This window comes from Ornithodoros turicata, chromosome 3 (genome assembly GCF_037126465.1).
Source record: "Ornithodoros turicata isolate Travis chromosome 3, ASM3712646v1, whole genome shotgun sequence".
NCBI classification, from domain to species: Eukaryota; Metazoa; Arthropoda; class Arachnida; order Ixodida; family Argasidae; genus Ornithodoros; species Ornithodoros turicata.
This window is the reverse complement of record NC_088203.1, coordinates 97,838,425-97,860,449: the sequence shown is the minus strand read 5'-3', so window position 1 is coordinate 97,860,449 and position 22,025 is coordinate 97,838,425.

The window sequence follows — 22,025 nt, the reverse complement described above, 5'->3', positions numbered from 1 at the left end:
CTACTAGACATTCTTCACCCGGACCTGCCCCACCTGCCTATCCGATTTCGCTGCTACGGAGAACGGTAACGGTAATGGTAACGGGAATACAATATCGTATTACCTAAAATGGAACTGGTAACGTTCGGTAACAAAAACGGAAACGCGTAAGACGGTCATCCGTTGCCGGAAACACAAATGGAAATGGTCGGCTGCTGTTGAATTCGGGCAATAGCCGTTACTGTTCTTCGGCAATATGAGATGAATTTTTTTTTTCTAAATTCTGATTATTCTACTCCCCGTAATATAAGAAATAGGGTCCCCAGAGAAACAAAAATCGCAACATGAGATATTGAGAATGCATCCGTCGCTCGCTCATATCAGTGCGTAGAATTCCTCACGTAAATCCAAAAAAGAAAGCACATGTAATCCCAGAACAGACTACACGTCACGAGGATGAACGCCTACAACTTTTTCATCTCATCATTGCAGTAGCCTCCATCTGTTTGTACGACCCTGGAAGGAGTACGGGATACGTATGCGTGTAGCGCTGCTCTACTCTACTCAGAATTTAAGGAGGGCGCTATAAATAAAGCAGACACGTTTCTTCAGCTTTTATTTTGCATCCGCGGCAGGTACGACTTCACTGAACCAAAGTTACTGGCGTGTACGCGATATATACCGTAAGGCATCACTTAGACAAAAGTGTGTGCAGACTTAGAAAAGTGTGTGCATTCGCCGCTCCGGAACAGCTATTCCATTAACGGAAACGCAACGGAAACTAAGTTGAAAGCCAGTATCTTAAACGGAAAACGGAAACATTCGGGTAGCGAGTATGGAAACGGTAACGAAACTACGCCCATCACAATAATAAGTACGTACAGTCGTTCCATTATAGTAGTTACGGCGACAGAAAACACAGCAGTACTAACATATGTTAATATGGCTCCAGTGATAGGTCCTACTAGTGACATGCTGATCAAAGCTATAAAGCCCTTTCGGAGTCTGCCATCCGCTGTAATTCGCTTTCATGATTAACGTATGGCTTGCGTCGTATGGGCAAGCCAGCCACAGGAGTTCCAGCTCCTCCTTTGAGTCTTCTGTTGTCCTCTTCGTCTGGGTGTTCCTCAAACGCAAAGAAATGTTACCTCTTTCTCCAACTTCTATGTTGATCAGATTTTAGCAGGCGGTGGTGGCGGTGGATATATTTATTAGAACAAAAAAAAGGAGGAGGAAAGGTCAGCCAAACGGGACGTCCGCTTGCTATTCCGCAAACAAAAATGAAAGAAAAAGACAACAGTTATGAAATAAAGGATATACGAACAAACAGTGAAAGAAGGATGAGATAGATTAAAGACAAACATGACTTTAAAAAAAAAAAGATGAAGTTCATGCGTTGAGGGAGACGAGTGTGGGTGGGGCACTGAAGAACACACAGGGAACTGTGGCAATATTTGCCAGGAAGCGTCTGAGGAAAACCCGTGCTGACCATAATCAGCACAGCCGGCTCCCGGATTCGAACCCGGGTAACCTCCCGTCCTCAGTGTAGAATTCCATCATCGTAGCCACTACACTGTAAAAAAAAAAAAAAGGAACCGTAACTTTGCACAAAAGTGACTGATATGTTGCCGGCATATACAGGGTGTCCCAGAAAACGTGTCATTGAATTATAATAAAAACACGACACTCTAAAAACTGAACTTCAGCGCATAGCACGCTCTGCGCCAACCATTGCCACGAATGATAGGGTTATCGCTTCTGAGTCGAAGAGAAAGGGGGGCGTACGCCTTTTTGTGTCAATTTGGATACATGATAATTGACACAAAAAGGCGCACGCCTCCCTCTCTCCTCGAATCAAAAGCGACAACCCTATCATTCGTGGCAATGGTTGGCGCAAAGCGTGCTATGAGGCGAAGTTCAGTTTTTAGAGTGTACGCCACCTAGAATCATGCGGTCAACGGCATTTGTTCTTATTAGGTTTTTGCCACCTCCTGATGTGAATGTCACGTATCGTAAGTTTAATTACGTAAATATTTGCGAACTGAACTCTGAAATTTGGCAACTAAAGGTCACTTTTTTACCCCACCAATATGAACAGCGTGCCGAATTCACTCAAATTCATGATAATTGACCGTGATATTCGCCAGATATCCCATCGGAAAAAATAGCCGAACATCCTGCTTTTCGTAGCACTGAACCATAACGCGCGACGACTTTTTGAGCGCAATCGCTCGCAGTCCGACGAAAGGAGGTTCCAAGCCCAGCCCACAGAGTGATAGTAGAAAAAGTGACAGTTCCTGAAATTGGGAGAGGGAAAGTGTGATCCCAGCCAAAGTCGGACGCGATAAGCCATATACCTGCGTTATCTCTTTCTGCATTGCAGGTGTGGGTTGGGCTTCCAACCTCCTTTCGTCGGACTGACAAGGATTGCGCTGAGAAATTTGTCGCGCGCTAGCTCCGTACACTCTTAAAAATGAGTTTCACCACATAGCACACTCCTAGCCAACCATCATTCCGAATGACAACGTTCTCGTCCCTGATTTGTTGAAAACGTGGGGCGGAGCCTATTTTGTGACACTTATGCTGTTCATAATTGTCACAAAAAAGGCGTACGCCTCCCGTTTTTAGCAAATCAGGGAAGATAACGATATCATTCGAGATTATGGTTGGCTAGGAGCGTGCTATGCGGTGAAGTTCATTTTCAAGAGTGTAGAGCATGATGTTCGGCTATTTTTTCTGATGGGATACCCCCTGAATATTCCTGTCAATTGTCATTAATTTGAGTAAATTTGACACGCCCTTCACATTGGTAGGGTAAAAAAGTGACCTTTACTTGGCAAATTTCCGACGTCAGTTCGCAAAAATTTACATAGTTAAACTTACGTTACACGACCTTCACATCAGGAGGTGTCAAAAACCCAATAAGAACAAATGCCGTTGACCGCATGATTCTAGGTGGCGTAGTTTTTTTATTATAATTCAATGACACGTTTTCTGGGACACCCTGTATATGTGCTTTAAAGTAGTTATTGCGAAAACAAAAAGAAATCATTAGGAGTGCACACTGGACAGCTCCCATAGGCGAAAAGAGAGCCACTTACATTAATTGGATAGTAAACTGCGAAAGCCCAGTCCGTAACTGTGCAACGTGGACACTAAACTGCTTTTGTGCAGCATACAGATTACGGCACATATGCTGGCAACACAGTTAGCAGTAAAATTACGGAAATTTTCCTCACATTGTATAGGCCACGAGAGCTGGTTAACACCAGATATGTTTAATATAGAGCTATCGCAAAACACAACCTATGGCGTTCGAGAAAAAAGAATGGTATAGACACTGCATGGAATGTCGCCACTCCAGCACGGCAGTCACACGAATACACACGGCCAGAAATACGCACGTATTTCTGCGACACTCTGTCTGACACAAATATGCATGACGGCAAGTTGAATACCAAGCGCTGCCGCAGCTTTGCTGCACATAGCAGTTATTTGTTTCCTGCACGTGTGAATGCAATCCATGATATATTGGCAAGAGGTTCGTGTGCCACGAATAGCGAGGGAGGAGGGAACCTATTGATGTTGACATGAAAAGTCAGCCAGAAAGGACGGCTTGCTATTGCTTGTTACGCCCGTTCGGCGCGGCTGTAGTTGGCGCGCGAAGATAACACGTAATTTGTGATGACAAAAGAGACATCTGCAGCGGAGGTCGTCTGTAAAGAAGTCGTGCAGAAAACGGGATGTGAGGACCACAGCCAGCTATTTGCTTAATTATATTCCAAATGTCTAAGATTACTGTGCTCGTTTTCACTCCCTTGGCGAGAGGGGAGAAGGTTGTGGAGAGGACGAATAAGCGTTGCTTCGTGAAGGATGAAGCGGCCGGTAAAAGCGGCCGGAGTTGCCGTTGCGACGTCGGGCGAGGAAAGTCGGTGATTGCTTGAACTTTGGCTGGCATAGGGCGGATGCCAGCAGGTGCTACTGAGTATCCGAGAAACTCCAGTTGCAGCATCCCGAATTCACACTTGGAAGCATTAATTGTGATGTTGTATTTTCGCAAGCGTTCAAATAGTTGGCGGAGAGGACTTAGGTGTTCATCGTACGAACGGCTTGCACCAGGATGTCGTCGATGTAGGCGAAGTTGAAACTCCCCATTCCTCATCTTAAAGAAAACAGTCTTAAAACAGTTGTTGTTGTGGAAACGACTGTCCAATTACATCGGGGGGGGGGGGGGTATAGGTTTATTGCAAAAAGAAAAAAAACAAAGAAACAGCGGAAAGGTTAGCCTGGCTCCAGAAGCCGACTTGCTATTCCCGCTTACAAAAAAGAAAAAAAAATAAAAGGAAAAAGAAAGAAAAACGAAAAGAGCGAAAGAAAACAGGCGCAGTCACAGGCTCAGCGCGAGCCCTGTGTCAGTAAGGAAGCGTACGAGTTCCCTTCCGACGCGCCACTGAATGGGGCGTTGCAGAGGGCCCAGTAGCGTTGCCAGCGAGACCACCCTCAGCCCTAGGGCAGCTAGCCGCTCCATCAGAGCGGCACGGGGAGCGACGAACAGGCGACAGTGGAGGAGTAGATGGGAAGTGTTGCCCTCGGTAGAGCAGGCTGCACATGTAGGGGTGTCAAGCGTGCTGAGCTGGAAGAGCCGTGTTGGCGTTCGAGCCACGCTTAACCGCAGGCGGTGGATAACAGACGCCTCCCTCCTCGTGATGTTTGGGGGAGGGACGTATTGCATTTTTGGGTCGATGGAGTGCAGAAATGTATTGGGCGAGATGGCATGTTCTATGAAATCTTGGACACAGCGAGAGCGTAAGCGACGTATTTGGCAGGCTGACATTGAAAGCGGGATGCTGAGACCCAAGGCAGCCGTGGTATGGGCACGTTTCGCAGCAATGTCGGCACAGGTATTTCCGGGCAGCCCGACGTGACTGGGTACCCACTGGAGCCGTACGCTGTGGCCGGAAGCCAGGAGGTCGTTGTATCTGTTACATCGGTTGCGCGCTTAAGCTAAGCACTTAGCACTAGCATTATTGAACTATGTAACAGAAACACTTCTTGCACCATTGCTGCCACTGAAAATATTAGAAAGAATTAGACATAACTTAATGAAGCACGTGACTAACTCAAACGGTGCAATTATTCTTCTATTTACTCCTAATTTACTTCCGTTTCTTAAAATGTCTTATTGAACCTTTTATTCAAGTATGCCCCGTTGATTTCATACAGTTCGTAGGATGCCCGTATCGTAAGTGCGTCAGCATACACCTACAACAACTTGCATCTGTATCCCTACGCCCCGCAGATTTTTTGGCGCACTGCCCGATTGCACACTGGGAACGGATGAGGGGATGATGATGGGGGGAGCACTTTGAGAGCAACTAAAAGAATACTACAGCAGCCTATGGTTAATAGCACACACAATAATCAGTACTTGTAACAAGTACTGATGACATGGCCAACAACAGTGCAACGGCAGCGTCATCCACTAAACACATGCGTCTCAAAACATGGTCTACCACACGCCAAAACAGAAAGAAAAAAAAAGAAACAGAAACAGAGTGAAAGTAAGAAATGTAGTCATACATCATAGGAATTATCTCTTGACTGCAACTGCAACAGATGGTATCTTGTCAGAATATGTTACAGAAAATACTAATGGTTCCTTAAAAGGCAACAGCATGTCATGTTGTATTTGTGTCCGACAAATTTTTTTCTGACAAGAGTACTTGTGACCGACAGAAATTTCTCTGATTCGCGCTCCGAACAAAGGGGCATAGCTTTGCATAAAGCCTTGTGTAAAGAAAACCAACTGAACTCTCGTTTGGTACCCTGGTTGCATGTTAAACGAATCGGAATATCAAATGTGGGGTCCCTTACGTACGCAAAGGCAAATGCGTACGATGCACTAAAACTCATAAATGTCTCGCGGGACATGGAACTTGAGTCCAAAATAAGTTTGTCGTTCTTAAACTTGATCCTTTCTTACTTTCTGCGTTCTAATACCGTGAACGATTGGAGCAATTATGTTGTGTAACCAGGACGCTGTTGTTACAAGTCGGGAGACGAGTTCAATTTCTCCTCTTTTTTTTTTCCCCTACAAACAAACAAACCCTGTTGCGGACGTAACGCAATTCTTTCGTTGCTCGTCGCATTGCCTCTGGCATAGGTTATTTAAGTAGCATGCGGGACTCGCATGTGGCGTATGATCAGTGACATATGACCTTCAGGAGACGGGGGCATGCGTAACTCTGCATACTTTATCTACCCCACATTGGTTGGAAAACTATTGCACGTGTACGAACATAAACTTCGTGAACAGAGCGTGGTGGTAGAGTTACAGCAGCATGGAGATTATTAAGGCGGGAAACACGAGAGGCAACCGTCGTTTTCGTAGATCTTCGGGGTTGGTGCAGCCAGTGAAAGTGGTAAGGGAACATCTCTACGCATCAAGAACATGACACTGGGCATCGTTATAGTAGGACGGGCGCCAAAATGGCGGCGAGACCCCCACTAGGGGCGCCACTGTGCCGCTTCTCGGTGGAGATCCTCGTTTCCATTTCGTCTGTGTTACATACAGTAAAAACTGCCATATTGGAATGAAAATGCTATTTACTTGGAACACATATCGTTTTCGTCATACATTATCAAGAAAGGTGGTGGTGGTGGTGGTGGTGATGGCGAAAGGACTCGCTGTTATCGGCCTCACATGGGTGGGCAACGTCACGATTGACGCCCTGGGGGAATGTGCATCCTGGGACGACTTCTAAGGAAACTCTGTCGACATTTGTCTAAAAGCGTCTGGGGAAAACCCAGGGAAAACCCAGACAGTACAGCCGGCACCGGGATTCGAACCCGAGTACCTCCCAGTCTCGACGCGACATGGCCGGCACGCTAACCACTGAAGCAAACGCTGGATAGCATCTTGCACGTGCAATGCCGTGATACGCAACGCAATGTGCGAATACAGCACGCCAGTCCTCCTCAGGTAACCGAGGATGCGGCTGTAGAGATGTACCACTGCGCCAATCTACAACGTTGCAAGCTCATCGGCCCAGGCTGCGTGCGCGCTCCGATTGGTCGACAACGTTTTGAAATCGCATTTTGTACGCGCGCATGTGTGTGCAGCGTCCCGGCGGCCGTTTCAGCAGTTTCAGCATAGTTTCGAAATAGCTCGCATCGGTCGGCACGGCGTCCGTCCGTCCTCCTGTGTTCCGTGTTTCGGTGATGTCAATCGGCAGAACAGTTTGTGATTCTACGCGTGTTGTGCTGTTCCTGGACACGACTATTATCCCACGTACAGTCTATCAACTACGGAACTGGAATGCTTCGTGGGCTGGTGCGGTTGGAGCGTGAAGAACGCGTTCGTGCGCCGTCGGATTTTGAGGCCTGACAACAAAGACAGGATTACGATTATGTGCCACACAAGCGCCTTTTCCGCTCTGCAAACAACGAAAGAAGATGCTCATCATAAAATCGGCCGGCAAGGCGTCCTCTCGTGTTCCGTGTTTCGGTGATGTCAATCGGCAGAACAGTTTGTAGAAGTGTTCGCTGGTTTATTCATGCGTCGATGTGATTCAACGTGTGTTGTGCTGTTCCTGGACACGACTATTATCCAACGAACAGTCTATCAACTCCGGAACTGGAATGCTTCGTGAGTTGGAGCGGTTGGAGAGTGAAGCACAAGCGCTGCCCCGTCGGATTTCGAGAGCTGTGTTCGTTTTGCTTCAAGTTCGAACTTAGTTACAGTGCGTCAGCAACGCAGTGGACTTTGTGTTCACACAGTGCATCCATGTATCAGATATTTGAATCAGTGCTTTGTGTCAAATAAATATTTCTTTTAGCCAAAAGAAGCTTCAGTTATTTTGAATATCGGGTAACGGCGGTAGGCGTGAAATCCGGTAGAAGTCAATGGTAGCCAGAACCGGTCGAAAGGTCAGCCAAAGTTAAGGCTCCTGATTGGCCGACTGGCATTGCATAATTTCTACAACGTTGCACTCTCATTGGTCGTGTGCCCGGTGTTGTGTGAATTATCTCAAACTATGGGCTCTACACTCTTAGAAATGAACTTCACCACATAGCACGCTCTTAGCCAACCATCACCCCGAATGACAACGTTCTCGCCTCTGATTTGTTGAAAACGGGAGGAGGAGTCTATTTTGTGCCATTATGCACGGCACAAAATAGGCTCCTCCTCCCGTTTTCAACAAATCTGGGACGAGAACGTTGTCATTCGGGGTGATGGCTGGCTAGGAGAGTGCTATATGGTGAAGTTCATTTTTAAGAGTGTATGGGGAGCTGCTGGAGCCTGCAGCACGCGAGTATCCCCACGATATGGTTCGTTCAGTGAACACCAGGGAGCGACTCGCAAACTTCTCGGCGCCATATTTGTGGCACGTGTGCCACGCTTGTGCCATATCGGTGCCAGGTTTGTTGCGTGTTTGCACTTTAGGATATTCACAGATTTCTAGAGAGCATAGAGAACCACAAAATCTGTTCGTGTGAAACAATAATTCGAAAATATGGTGCGGTGTGTGATACGTTAAGTTGCGATGTGAAAAGGATATCGTTATTTTTGTAATTAATTACAGTGAACCCTCGATTTACGAACAGTGCCCTGCGAGGAAATACATCCCCTTCCTCATTACAAACTTCCATTTACGACCACCCTTTCAACCGTGCTTTGATCACGTGAACTGCCCTGTCCATCACCGTCTTTCATTCTCTACAGTTGGCACTGGGGCAGCGCCCAGCCCCCTGGTCGGCATCAGCCTCATCTCTTTCTGTGTCTCTGCTACGGTATCTTCCTTTTGCTTGTTTGTGTTTGCTTCTCGGAATAACAAGCCTGCATCATGGCTAACCTTTCCCTTGTTTTATTTTCTATCAGCACTAAACACGTCCCCATCATCGTCTCCTAATGTGTGTGTGGGACGGGGGGAGAGGGGGGTCAATTTACGAATTCCTCGCTCTATAAACGATTTTTCCAGGAACGTTAACCGTTCATAAATCGAGGAGTCATTCATATCATGGAGTCGTTCACAAAGCCGGACTCTAAAACAATAATTTTTATATCTGCATTAAAATTATTGTTTTAGAGCCCGGCTTTGTGAATGACTCTAAACGCAAAAATCGAGAGTCCTTCTTGATTGCTAAATTTAAATGTTTGGCACCTCGTTGTATTAAACTCTATAGAGTCCCGCATGACCCTATAATGGGGAAGGATCCACATAATACCCCTCCAGTTAATACCTACCGAGTCTTCTGTCTAATCCCTTTTCAAACACCTGTGCCTCAATTGTATCACTTGCACGAACTGATCTGTCTCTCTTTGTGTATTATTGTGTGTGTTGTATAGAAAAAAACGTTAAACTGCCACCCTTTTTTTTAGACACTAGACATATGTGAGGTTATTATAGCCCGAATCTGCTGTACGTCTTTTGTGTCCTCAACTGATGAAGTGCAGGTTCTGCACGAAAGCTTGTGAATATTAAAGTTTTATTGCAAAGAGTGCTTCATTCAATGGACTTATTATGTTCCCAATTCTACTAGACTTGACTGTGTATTTTTCCCTTCATCGCCCAAGTGACTATTTGGACACAATAGGACTTGGAGACAATAGGATTTTGAAGGGGCTCATTATTTCATTTCACAAATCACTATCAGCAATGGAGTAGAGTGTACTCTAAAAACTGAACTTCAGCGCATAGCACGCTCTGCGTCAAACATTGCCACGAATGATAGGGTTATCGCTTCTGATTCCAGGAGAGAGGGAGGCGTACGCCTTTTTGTGTCAATTATCATGTATCCAAATTGAAACAAAAAGGCGTACGCCTTCCTCTCTCCTCAAATCAGAAGCGACAGCCCAATCATTCGTGGCAGTGGTTGGCGCACAGCGTGCTATGCGGTGAAGTTCAGTTTTTAGAGGGTATGGCCTCTGGCGATGAAATTCCCCATTCCTCATCTTAAACAAAGTTTTTGTTGTATTTCACGAATTATCAATGTTTTAGAACACAGTATTAGCAATACGTATTATAATGCGCGGTTTCAAAGGTATTATTGTATTACTATTATAGCAAGTTGTTAACTAAGGAATTTTTCTTTACAAATTAACAGCAATTACAATAGATACATCACCTCGCCCCTCCTTCTATGTACCAGGCACGGTACATAACCACTGGGTGTCGAGAATGCCTGAACTCTTATCCCGAGTAATGGGTAATGAAATTACTCATGTCTGATACATGAAATTACTTGAGATTACTCATTACCATGCCAAAATGTAATAGCGTACTAGCATATTTACGATTGACGCGCACATCACAACCATGCAGAAATGTACTTACGGCCTGGTCCTCAGGTAGTGATATAATATCCGTAGAAACCTGTTAAAGATCCGTATAGTACTAATGTCGTGCTAAAAATTGATATTACACTTGTTGAGTCAGAGAAAGGACTGCAACGGAAGGCTCTTTATTGACGGCTGGGTGCCAACTGAACCGAATCAGAGTGGGTGGCAGAGTAGAATGGCCAAAGGCTGGCGCGTAACAGGAGGGGCGTGCAAAACTCGATGTGCCTGCGCACGGCGCACGCCACCTGTGTCGTCTGCTACAGCCCGTCATGGCCGGGGCGTCGTGGTGTCGCAGCAAATGGTGCGGGAACAACCGGGTACAGGGCAGTCCGACAGCTTCATCGAAGAGCTCGGGCGGAGGTGCAAAAGGCGGAGTACCTCGTCGTGGGCTTGGGCTTCGGCTATGACGTCAGGCGACGAGGGGTCAGTGACTGCTGGAATGGAGGAAATGCGACTGAGGGCGTCGGCAGGACCGTTGCGGGACCCCCTAACGTGCTGAAGGTCGGTCGAAAATTCAGCCAAGAATGCTAGGTGGCGAATCCCTCTCGGAGAATACCGGCTGCTGGCGGACTGGAAGGCGTGCGTGAGGGGCTTGTGGTCCGTCAGGCTCAGTGCCGTGTATGCCAAAGGGAGTCTGGCCATTAATGGGACCTGCCTACACCTGAGGCTCCACCCACTTTTTGAGGTATCTAGACAATCACAGGTCGAAATACAGTTGTCTATTGTTACATCCATCCACTACTTATACCTCACCCTTATTTACTGGGCGCTACCATTTTGGAGAAAATTGATGGATTTGGTTTTAAACGGATTCCACAGGTGACATACCAAAACGACGGATTTTGCGCCCACTTTTATCAACGCCATCTGCACGGAGAGAGGCACGTTGGGGAGGCTCAGAATTGCAGAAATGGTTGCTAGCAGAAGTGATTGGCCAGGATGGTGGTACAACCGCTTCTTCGTAGCAGACGACAGCTGGTATGAAGTTTTATATCACGTAATGTAAGTACATTGAATCAAAAAGGAGCAAAGATGTATGTATAAATAAAATGCAATTATATAATGCAAAATCCTACGTATAAGAGTCGTCCTTCTTGCCATTTTCCTGTTATCACGATCTTAACTAGGACTAAAGTAGGCAACGAAAAAGCCAATTTTCACGCAAATAATGATGGCGGAGCGAAAGTTGAAGCTGATTTTGCACATGCGTACATGAGGATATATACTCACAGTATGAAATTAAAGTAGTCTGTGAAAATGTTTTGTCACGAAATCTCCGCTTCGCCATTCCAAGCACCATCTTCCATCTTGGAAAAAATTTGGTGTCATGGCAGCTCCCATGGAAAACGGTAACCAATGAAATGCGCCTAAGATTGACAGATCGAGCCTCTTTTTTAGGCTCCTCCTAATGGCCAGACTCCCTTTGGCATACACGGCACTGGTCAGGATGGTAAAAGCGCGACCTTCCAAAAAGTGGCGAAAGTGGCGGATGACCAAGTACGCCGCGAGAAGTTCCCGTCCGAAAGTGCTGTATTTGGTTTCGGGCAGCTTCAGGCCTTTGGAGAAAAATGCGATAGGCTGCCAAGCGTCACTGATCCTCTGCTGGAGAACTGCGCCTACAGCGGTCGCCGATGCGTCAACCATGCGTCATGCTTGGGGTGGTGCAGCATAGCGCACTGTGCGAGTGCAGTCTTCGTTCGCTGAAAGGCTGTGTCCACTTCAGGTGTCCAAGGAAGTGAGCTGGACGGTGACTTCGTGCACTTAAGGAGTTGTTCGAGTGGACGAAGGGGCTTGGCGCAGCGCGGGATAAGACGCCTGTAGAAGTTAACGAGGCCCAAAAAGCGCCGTAGCTGATGGAGTGAGTGAGACTGCGGGAATGTCGTAATGGGCTGGACCTTTTCTGGTAGCGGATAGATGCCTTCGGGTGTCACCTTGTGGCCAAGGAACTCGACCGTTTGCACCCCGAACTCGCACTTCTGAGAGTTGACAACAATTCCGTGGGGTTCGAGACGTTCAAACAGGACACGGAGGTGATGTTCATGCTCTTTAGGGGTGCGACTAGCAGATCATCAATATAGGCGAAGACGAACGGCAGGCCGCGCACGACGCAATCGATGAACCGCTGGAATGTTTGAGCCGCATTGCGTAGGCCAAAAGGCATGCGCGGGAACTCAAACAGTCCAAACAGGGGGGTGATGGCGGTTTTCTTGACGTCGTGTGGGGCTACCGGAATTTGATGGTACGCCTTCATGAGATCGATCTTGCTAAAGATGGTGGCGCCTTGCAAGCTCACGACGTGGCGGTACTTCATAGTTTGGTTGGTAATGCCAGCCAGCGCGAACTGGCACTCAACTTGCAAGAACCAGGCTTGCGGGGTTTGCGGCCAGAAGTACGGGAGGCGCACGGCGAGATGCTGCACTGTCGAAGGGGTCGATGCAGCAGTTGAACCCTCGGAGTGTGGAGCGATAGCGGAAGAGGTGGCAGGGGCGGCGGACGGGCTGCCCTGCGCCGGGTGCTACGTTGTAGTTCATGGACGTTGCGAACGTTCGGGTCACCAGTGTTGAGCCACAGAAAGGACTGCAACGGAAGGCTCTTTATTGACGGCTGGGTGCCAACTGAACCGTATCAGGGTGGCCGAGTAGAATGGCCAAAGGCTGGCGCGTAACACGAGGGGCGTACAAAACTCGATGTGCCTGCGCGCGGCGAACGCCGCCTGTGTCGTTTGCTACACACTCTAACAACAGAAGTTCACCGCATGGCATGCTATGCGTCAACAATTGCCACGAACGATAGGTTTATCGCTTCTGATTCGAGGAGAGAGAGGGGGCGTACGCCTTTTTGTGGCAATTTGTATATGTGAAATTGCCATAAAAGGGCGTACGCCCCTCTCTGTCTTCCAGTCACAAACGATAACCCCATCATTCGTGGCAATGGTTGGCGCACAGCGTGCTATGCGGTTTGTTCTTAGACTGTACCATCTGCATTACTGTGGAGCCCGCAGCAAGTGAGGTTCCTCGTGAAATTCGGGACATAAAGCCCTCTCTGTTTTCACGCAAAAATTCGTTTCATCTGCGGCAACGAAAAAAAACACGAGCTGCAAGGCGCCTCCCCCCCCCCCCCCCCCAAGAAAAAAAAGGAATAAAAAATCAACGTTAAGTTGGCTTCTTTCGTGTACAGAGTATATATGCAGACGAAGCACGCTTTACAGAACGTTTATCCTCGCTTCTGATCAATGACGTTAAATTGTAGAGGACAATCTAGACCGTTGTTTGAAGAACATAAACACAAAAACACTGAAGATATTCGTAAATTATTTACTCAGTTCGTGTGCAGCGTATTGCACGAAAGCTTGTACAGTTTTACTTTAGGGACGTTTTCAGTGTTTTTGTCTTCTATGTTCTTCAAAGGAATAACGGGAATTCTCGAACATAATTTATATTCTGCAAAGACAACTTTCAAGTACAATTTTTGTATGTAGTTTTACGTGACAACCATTTTCATTAGTTTATAATATCCTACGCTGATGTCATTTTCTCAGAAAAAAAAAAAAAAGTAGAAGAGAGGAGGTAACGCTGCGTCTTCGAGCGGTCTGCCTCGCAGCCCTAATATTCTTTTCGAAGGGCGTTTGTTCCGACGTTAATCCACTTATTAAGGAGCTTTAGAATAGAGCGCCCAAGAGCTTTGCGGTCCCAAAGCAATGCACACGTGTCACTATGCATTGCGCAAAACAATGTTTGGGTGACTAATCTTTATCGCTTTTTGACCCCAAAGGATTTGAATATCATATTATAGAATAGCTCAACGCAACTTTCCGTGAAGTCCATTTTGTTTAGAAGCTCAACGTCCTATTCTTTCAGAAAAAAACATTAATGTGGTTTATGGTGCTGCGTACAAGAAAGCTCAAAGTACAACGTCCTACGTTGCAACGTCCATTGTGGCTAGCGTTATCACACTTTGTAATATTGGCTATCTCGTGGAGCTTGTGTTTTTCAAGCTCGTACATTTAAGCACTCCGGTAATGCTATTGATGTTTCTGTCGGGGAAAAACTGGAGCGTGACTTCGATAATCGCCAATACTATTAATATTGATTTTTATGCAGGGTAAAAGAGTCATTGTCAGATTTTCGATGTCGTTGCGTCGATCTCATTCACGTGAATGCACGAAAGTATCACATTGTTCTTTCTAGTCGACGTGTGGCACAAGAAATGGGTTAGCCTCAGGCATCACCTTCGGCCCATGCTGGAGGCGTAAAAAACTTGAAGCCGTTTTGGCGTTGCTTCGATCAATATTTACGGCATTAAAAAAGCTTAATTCACGGTTTGCCGGCGAAGGCGATTAGCTTCTACGCTAATGATGTTTCTCAACCCGCTCAACTGATAATAGGAACGTCATCTTCTGATGACTGCGGGAACCAGCACCTTGCAAGTATCGTTTTCTGCACTCCGGTCGCCTGCAAGCGGGAACTGATGTCCTCAGGGAGCACTGTAGCTCCGCACATATCGGCACGTGTAGCATGCATATAGACTGACACTCACTGTCCGTCTATATCTGTTCCTTTTTGTTGCTCATATCAGTTCTTTCAAAGAATATGTTAAACTCGATTCACTTGAAACGGAACCCAGTTTGAAAAGTAATGCAGGATACAGTAGTGCGAAAAAATACTATTACAAAACAAAACCAAATGTGTAAAAGAGGTATCGAGAGAAAACCTTTTTACGCACTGCATTGCGAACAGTGGCGTAGCCACGGGGGGGCTAGGGGGGGCTCGAGCCCCCCCTACCTGCCACGACCCGACCCACGCAAATCGTGCAAATCCGAGAAGAAAATAATATATAGGGGGGGACCAGTGTGACGATCGCGAAAGTTCTTGCAGTTCATGACGGCTATCTAAGCAGCACTCGTGAATGGTTTTCAAAGTATGAGCTTTTCAAAGTACTTACAATCCCGTGACACCACCTCATTGGACATGACAGCCTATATATGTAGTCGTATTGTGAACGCCCAAATAAATTATTTTCGTTCTTTTTTTTCAACCGCATTCTGCGGTGTGGACAAGTATATGTGTGTTGTCGCATCCAGGATCAGTGGGGGGGGGGGGGTTCATATCGAGCCCCCCCTACATTGGAGGTCTGGCTACGCCACTGATTGCGAATGTCAAGAGTTCGCAAGAAACCATCATCTCATTGTATCCCGCCAATCGCCCTCCCCCCTCCCCTCTCGTCGTAGACGAACATTTCTTCAAACCGTGGAAACTACGCGGTGCTAGGCTATACATCGAACAACGCTCTAGCATTCCTGACACCTCATACGCGCTTCACTGAATAAGCAATTTTTGCGACACTTGCGAGAGGTGTAAGGATGGCGCGGGAACTGCTTTTCGTTATTCATTGTCTGTCTGAGGCCGCATTGCATGAAAGAAGGCACAGTAGAAGATGCACGCCCCAAAATGAAATGTGATGACGTGTTGTGACGTCGCAGCCTGAATATCTGTCGTATGTCAAGTTAGGAATATGGTGGGACTTGACTCTTCGAAGTAAGTTTGTTCGAAAGTTGCGACAGTGCTAAGGAATTCGTGTAATTGCAGCGAGACGCCAACCGCCAAGGGTTTCGCTCTTCGTTTAATCGAATAAATGGCTAGTTCGGTTAGAGCGCCTCAGGGTAAGCAAATGTCGCATTGCACCGATGTAGTTCGGCAGGACTTACGCTTCGGTTTAATATGCGAGTGCTCTTGGGAGGAGGAAGCGGAGAAGGACCACTTCCTCTTCCTATTCACTTTCTGGGTTCGCGGAAAAGTCCGGAAGTGGCAGTTTCGTAAAACGTATTGCAAATAAGGATAAAATGAGTGCCTGCGTTTGCTATGTGTCCAATTAGTGGAAGAGGTCTTCAGTGAGAACAAGTCTTGTGCTTGCTGAAATGAGGGAACGAGAAGAGGTAGATAACGAATATTGTGCTCAACAGCCCTGCGAGCGGCAGTGTCACCACCACTATATCTATGTATAAATCGAGATCAGTGGTCACCACCATCACCTCCACAGGCCCATCCCATCATCATCAACATCGTGCAGCAACGGGTACAACGCAATGAGCGCCACGCAGGCTGTGGAGTTCATCGGGTATCGTCGACGACTAAACATCTCCCATGAACTCTTAATTCGGCCATTTACCAAGGACTGTTGCCTTTGTTAACTTGCCTTCTTATTCTATCCTTTATATCGGCCATCAGCAACCACCGGGGCCACATCGTCATCCCGTTTATGCCAGTCAACCTCCATGAGTAGTGATTTGCAGAAGTTGGTCTCAGAAAACGAAGGGTCGCTGGTGATGGGAGTGTTGTGTGAACAGGTTTTCACCGTTGACACCACAACTATTAGCAGCGTCACGACCTTAGCTGGAATATGAGGTGAGGTGATGCGAGGATGAGGTGAGGTGAGAGTAGGAGGAGACTTGCATCGATCGATGACTGACCAGTACTTCGAGACGAAGTTTAAGGTAGGCTCGCTCATGTTATTTATTTATTTATTTATTTATTTATTTAAATACCCCCAGGGCGGAGTACAGAGGGGAGTGGTGGTTTAAATAAATGGGTTACACAAGGTAGAAAAAAAAAACTGAATACAAAATATAAAGATAACAATGTTGATTGCAATGTTACATAATCACTAACGACACTTTTGAACTGAGCGATGGGCGAAATTGATGTCAGTGAACCGGGGAGGTGGTTCCAGTCAGACTTGTGCCCGTTACCGAAAAAAAGGAACTAAATACCGTTACCCGTTACTTCAGAAAAAAGTAACTAAATACGTTACTCGTTACCAACATACAAAAGTAACGAGTTCTCGTTACTCACAGGTAACGAGTTACTTTTACGTTACCGCAGCATAGTTAAAGGAGCCAACAAACATGCCGTCACTTGCCTTCAACTCTTTATTTATGCAGAATTGCACTTCAGAAGAAGCTGATACTCGAAATTTGTCGTCCGTCCTTCGTGTTTCGTGTCTCTCGGCCCGTTACCATGAATCTATATCAGTTTGCCTGGACCTTCTCTCTTGTTTCCGAAGTGGGGGTGATCGGAGATTACGAAAACACAAGAAAAAACACTAGATGGGTAGAAATCCAGCGAACCGGTAGAATGTAGGAAGGGAGTTGCCTCAGGACAGAACACTGGTTTTCGTGCCACCGATCACCAACGGTTCCCAAAAACAGACGAGGTGCTGCGTCATAATTTAGAGCGCCCAGAAGCTTAGCAAAGACAAGAAAAGGCTAGAAGTCGAAACGCGCTTTTTGTAGCCATAGCACAATTGGTGGCCATTCTTGGGAAAGAGTGATGGTCGGAGATTACGAAAACAAGAGAAAACACAACAACACATCCAGTGAGGGACTGCAATAATACTTTGAGTCACACGTCACACAGGTCAAATCTGCACGCAATGCGCCACACGGACTGCCGAAATGTGCTCCCCCGTGCTCAAGAAAAGGAACGAGTAACGTCAGTAACGAGTTACCAATTTTTGTAACTGATTCCGTTACTATTACCATTTTTTAAAAAGTAACTGAATCGTTACTTCGTTACCAAAAAAAGTAACCGTTACCAAGTAACGAGTTACTTGTAACGAGCACAACTCTGGTTCCAGTCGATGGCGGTACGGTAGAAAAAGGAATCGGCATGAGTTATGGTTGAACAAGATGGAATGTGTACTTTTTGACGATGGTCAGCACGATTGGATATGTATGTGGGTGGGAATATCAAACGGGACCGCATGCTATCGCTATGACAATATATTTTATGGAACAGGCACAGACGGAAAATTTTACGTCGCAAAACAAGGCTAGTAAGCTACAAGTTATGTTTCATAGAAGTTACAGTGGCTTCGCGTTGATAGTTGCCGAAGATGAAGCGGGCAGCCCTGTTCTGAATGGTTTTAATGGCCTGAACAAGAACTGCTGAATTCGGGTCCCAGACCGAAACTGCATACTCAAGCTTCGGGCGACCAATGAACGTGTACGGGGCTAATTTAAGATGCTGAGGTGCCCGATGAAATGTGCGTCTGATACATCCCAAGGTACGGTTAGCGTTGGTGGTAATATGCTCAATATGTGTTTTCGAAGACTTATGAGATTAAAACTCCTCGGTATTTATAGGAAAGAACCTAATCTAGTGTCGTGTTATCAAGAGTGTATGGCTGGCAGCATCCACGGGTTCGTGTTATTCTCATGTGTTTACATTTGTTAACATTGAGCTCCGCGCCCCAGGTGTGGCACCATACTAGTACATTATTAAGATCAGACTGAAGAAAGTGGGCGTCAGATTTCTGTAAGATTTCTTTGTGTAGAACACAGTTATCAGCGAATAAGCAAATAGACGATGAAGAAATACATTGCGGCAACTCATTAATGTAGATTAAGAGAAGGAGAGTTTTAAGTACGGAGCCCTGAGGCACAATTGACAAGCACCTGAGGACCTAAGGCACACCTTCTGTCATCGACTAATCATACTCCACCGAAGAGGATGCTGGCTGCTGTCCTAGAAATCAGCCCATACCTGCAATGCGCGACCTTGTAGAACTCCTCGTCTCGACGGACCTCTTTGACACGCTGTGACGTTCTTTGCGTTTGTTTGTTTGTAAGAATAAAAGAGACGAGAAATCAATCTTTCGGACCGCTCTTTGTGTGATTGTTTTTCGTGCATTGTTTTGTTATAGGAAAGTTTATTGAAGACAACATGTGCACTTTCTTTCGCACTCAGTGATTCAGTTTTCCCCACTCATTTCTCGGCGTGCGTGCCTCACAAAGTGTATAGATCTTTATGCTTTCCCTTTCTCTTTTTATCCATCCTCCTTTCCCTTCATTTGCTTTATGTATGAGGAGCCCTATATAAATGTCCTGGAATAGCCAGTCCCAAATAGTTTGTGACTAATATCTCCTCCTCTTTTTTTTTTTTGCCTTTACATTAATCATACGAAGACGGCAATAACACATGTGAAAATATACATAGATGAATGGCCACATCCATCTTCTTCCTAAAAGAGCTCATGTGTACCCATGGAATACCCATCACGATGGGCATTCCGTCATAGTCTTTTCCAGGGTCACTTTTCTAATTTGTACAGCTGTAAATAAGCAAGACGATAGTACCACTATAGTTTGGAAGAGGCTCAAATTTGCGAAAGGCATTCGACACACTAATGTGCGCATAAAAACTGTGCTGTCCGTGTATGTCCGTCCGCTTATTTGAAACTTTGTACTTCGGTACTTTGAAACTTCGTAAAATTTGGTACAGATGCCTCTGCTTCTCCACAGCTCAACCATAATGATTTAAAAAAAAAACTTTCATCCGTGTTAACACAGGCAGTCGTAGGTGGCCAAAAGTTTCAGTTAACATGCATTCGGTAGAAATGTAATATTAGAACGGCCAATAAGAAACGTCGTATACAACGGACACGTGTCATCGCTTAGCATTAGCCGGGTTTGGAATTTTTGTTCTTCCCATTAAGTACAACAATTAAAACACCAACATCAAATATAAAACATTGTTATCACCATCACCAGCAATGGGGCATGCAGGGTATCGCCCCTGGCGATTGAAGTCCCCACTCATCATCATCAAATCAGTTTGTTATCGTTATCGTTATCCTCATTTAATTCGCTCTAGTCTGTTTACCGGATCAATAAACTCTCTGCATTACCCTGTTGAGATAAAACAGAAGATCCCTCTTAGAGAATGTTAGAGAGCTTAATAGCAACACCGGATTAATCAACCTTTCCATGTGTGGATTATATAAGCGAGATGTTAATTGGAAGAACCTCACGCTTACGCAAGCAGTGCGAGCTGTTGCTGACAGTCAAGTTTTCCAGCTACACGAAATGACCAAAAAGGTTCATTTCGACGTTGTGAGTTTATAGTTATTCTTGCCAAGCTGGAGCTTGAACGACATTGTGTGTGCAACGCCGGAAGAGACTGTTTATTGATCTATGCTAAATATTGATGCCTTGCATTTGTACCTTGCTTTGTAAAATTACCCACATGCAAATTTTGCTTCGACATGAGTCACGATTGGATCGTTATTTTGATGGGAGATACGCCAAGATGACAAGAAAAGCACCAATGAATCATTTAATAAGGAATAACGACGTTCTTTCTGGCTGACCTTTCCTGTGAAAATAAATTGCCCCCCCCCCCATACACACACACAAGAAAAAGAAAAAAAAGATTTCCCCTGTCGAGAATTCGTCCAAAAACGTCCTGCATTATTCCTAATAATTAAGCAAGTCGACGGAGTCGACTTTCCAATTAACTGAGTGTTCCGGTTATATGAACATCCATTCGATGTCCCGTGAATAACTGTTTTACTGCCATACGTTATACTCTAATCTTTCTCTTATTCTTGTTGTTAGATAATCCTTGGTCCTACACATGTGAGCAATTAAATCGGCTGTCAGACCCATGACCTTCTGACCTTCTCTTTTGACATTCGGCGCCGAGAGCTGAAGGAGAGGTCTGAGCCTTCGCCTGTTAGAGTGCTGAAGTACCGTTCTTGGAGTGTTGCTGTGGGGGACGTTCTGTAGTTTGTGCACAGGTAATATACTTTGATTGTTATAGCTATACTCTCAATGATTTGGCCTCTCTTTTCTTTTCTTTTTATTTCATGACCCACGGCAAAGATCTTGAACCTCCCGAGTAAGAGGTTTTCCCCGCAACATTGTTACATGTTTTGCATGTTTACATGTTTTTACATGTTGCGCAAGCAATGGCAATGGTTCTCGTCGCTGGAGGCGATGTCCTAAATATACTGCCACGTCTCACCTCTCTATTTTTGTCAAAGCATTACCGTCTTGCTTCACTTCGCCGTCCTGCTGAGATTCTTTCTGAAGCGCAGTATAGAGCTCCTCTTTCATCTTTCATCCTTCAGATTGTTCCGCATTGACTGGGCGTAAATGATCGGTTTTTTGCCCAGATGTCGCCTTCATTTCGACCCCCATTTACTTTCGATCGTTTCAGGAACCGTAATTTTCAGGGTGAGAGCCTTTAACAAGAAGGGCACCGTCATCATAATTTATTGTTTCCGCTTATTCAGGTTCGTCATTGAAACAGGCTTCTTTTTCTTTTTTCTTTTTCTTTTTACCATTTCCGACATCAACAGTAATCGCCTTTATTTAATCTTTTATTTAGTTTACTTCAGCTGTTAAACATTGCTTGCAAAGCTTTAAAAACTGGTCTGAATGTACGTCCATTTTCACAACTTAGGTGACACCGATCGCTTGTGCGATTGCAATAATAGCCACAGTCGCTTCGCGGGGCCAACAAGGAATGATCATAATAATAATTGTTATAGTGTGTCCTGACAGAGCTTAAATAACTCATGCAGTGATCATGGTGTCCTTATGGTGTCTTTATGGTGTCCTTATCATAGTGGGCTGTTAACCCACCTGTTATAGAGATATCCTGCCCCGGGTGAACTGATTGTGCATCCGATACCGGGAGCCCGACCTTCAACGTGTCGCTATCCCATACTGCGGTGGTGGTGGTGGTGGTGATGATGATGGAACTCCTTACCATAGTCGACCACGCTTAGGCGGGCAAGGTCACGTCTATCGCAGGGGGGACCATGCTTCATGGGCCGACTTCACAGGGAACTGTGCCGACGCTTGTCTTAAAGCCTCTGAGGAAACCCCAATAGAAACTGTCGCTATGTGAAAGTTCAAGAT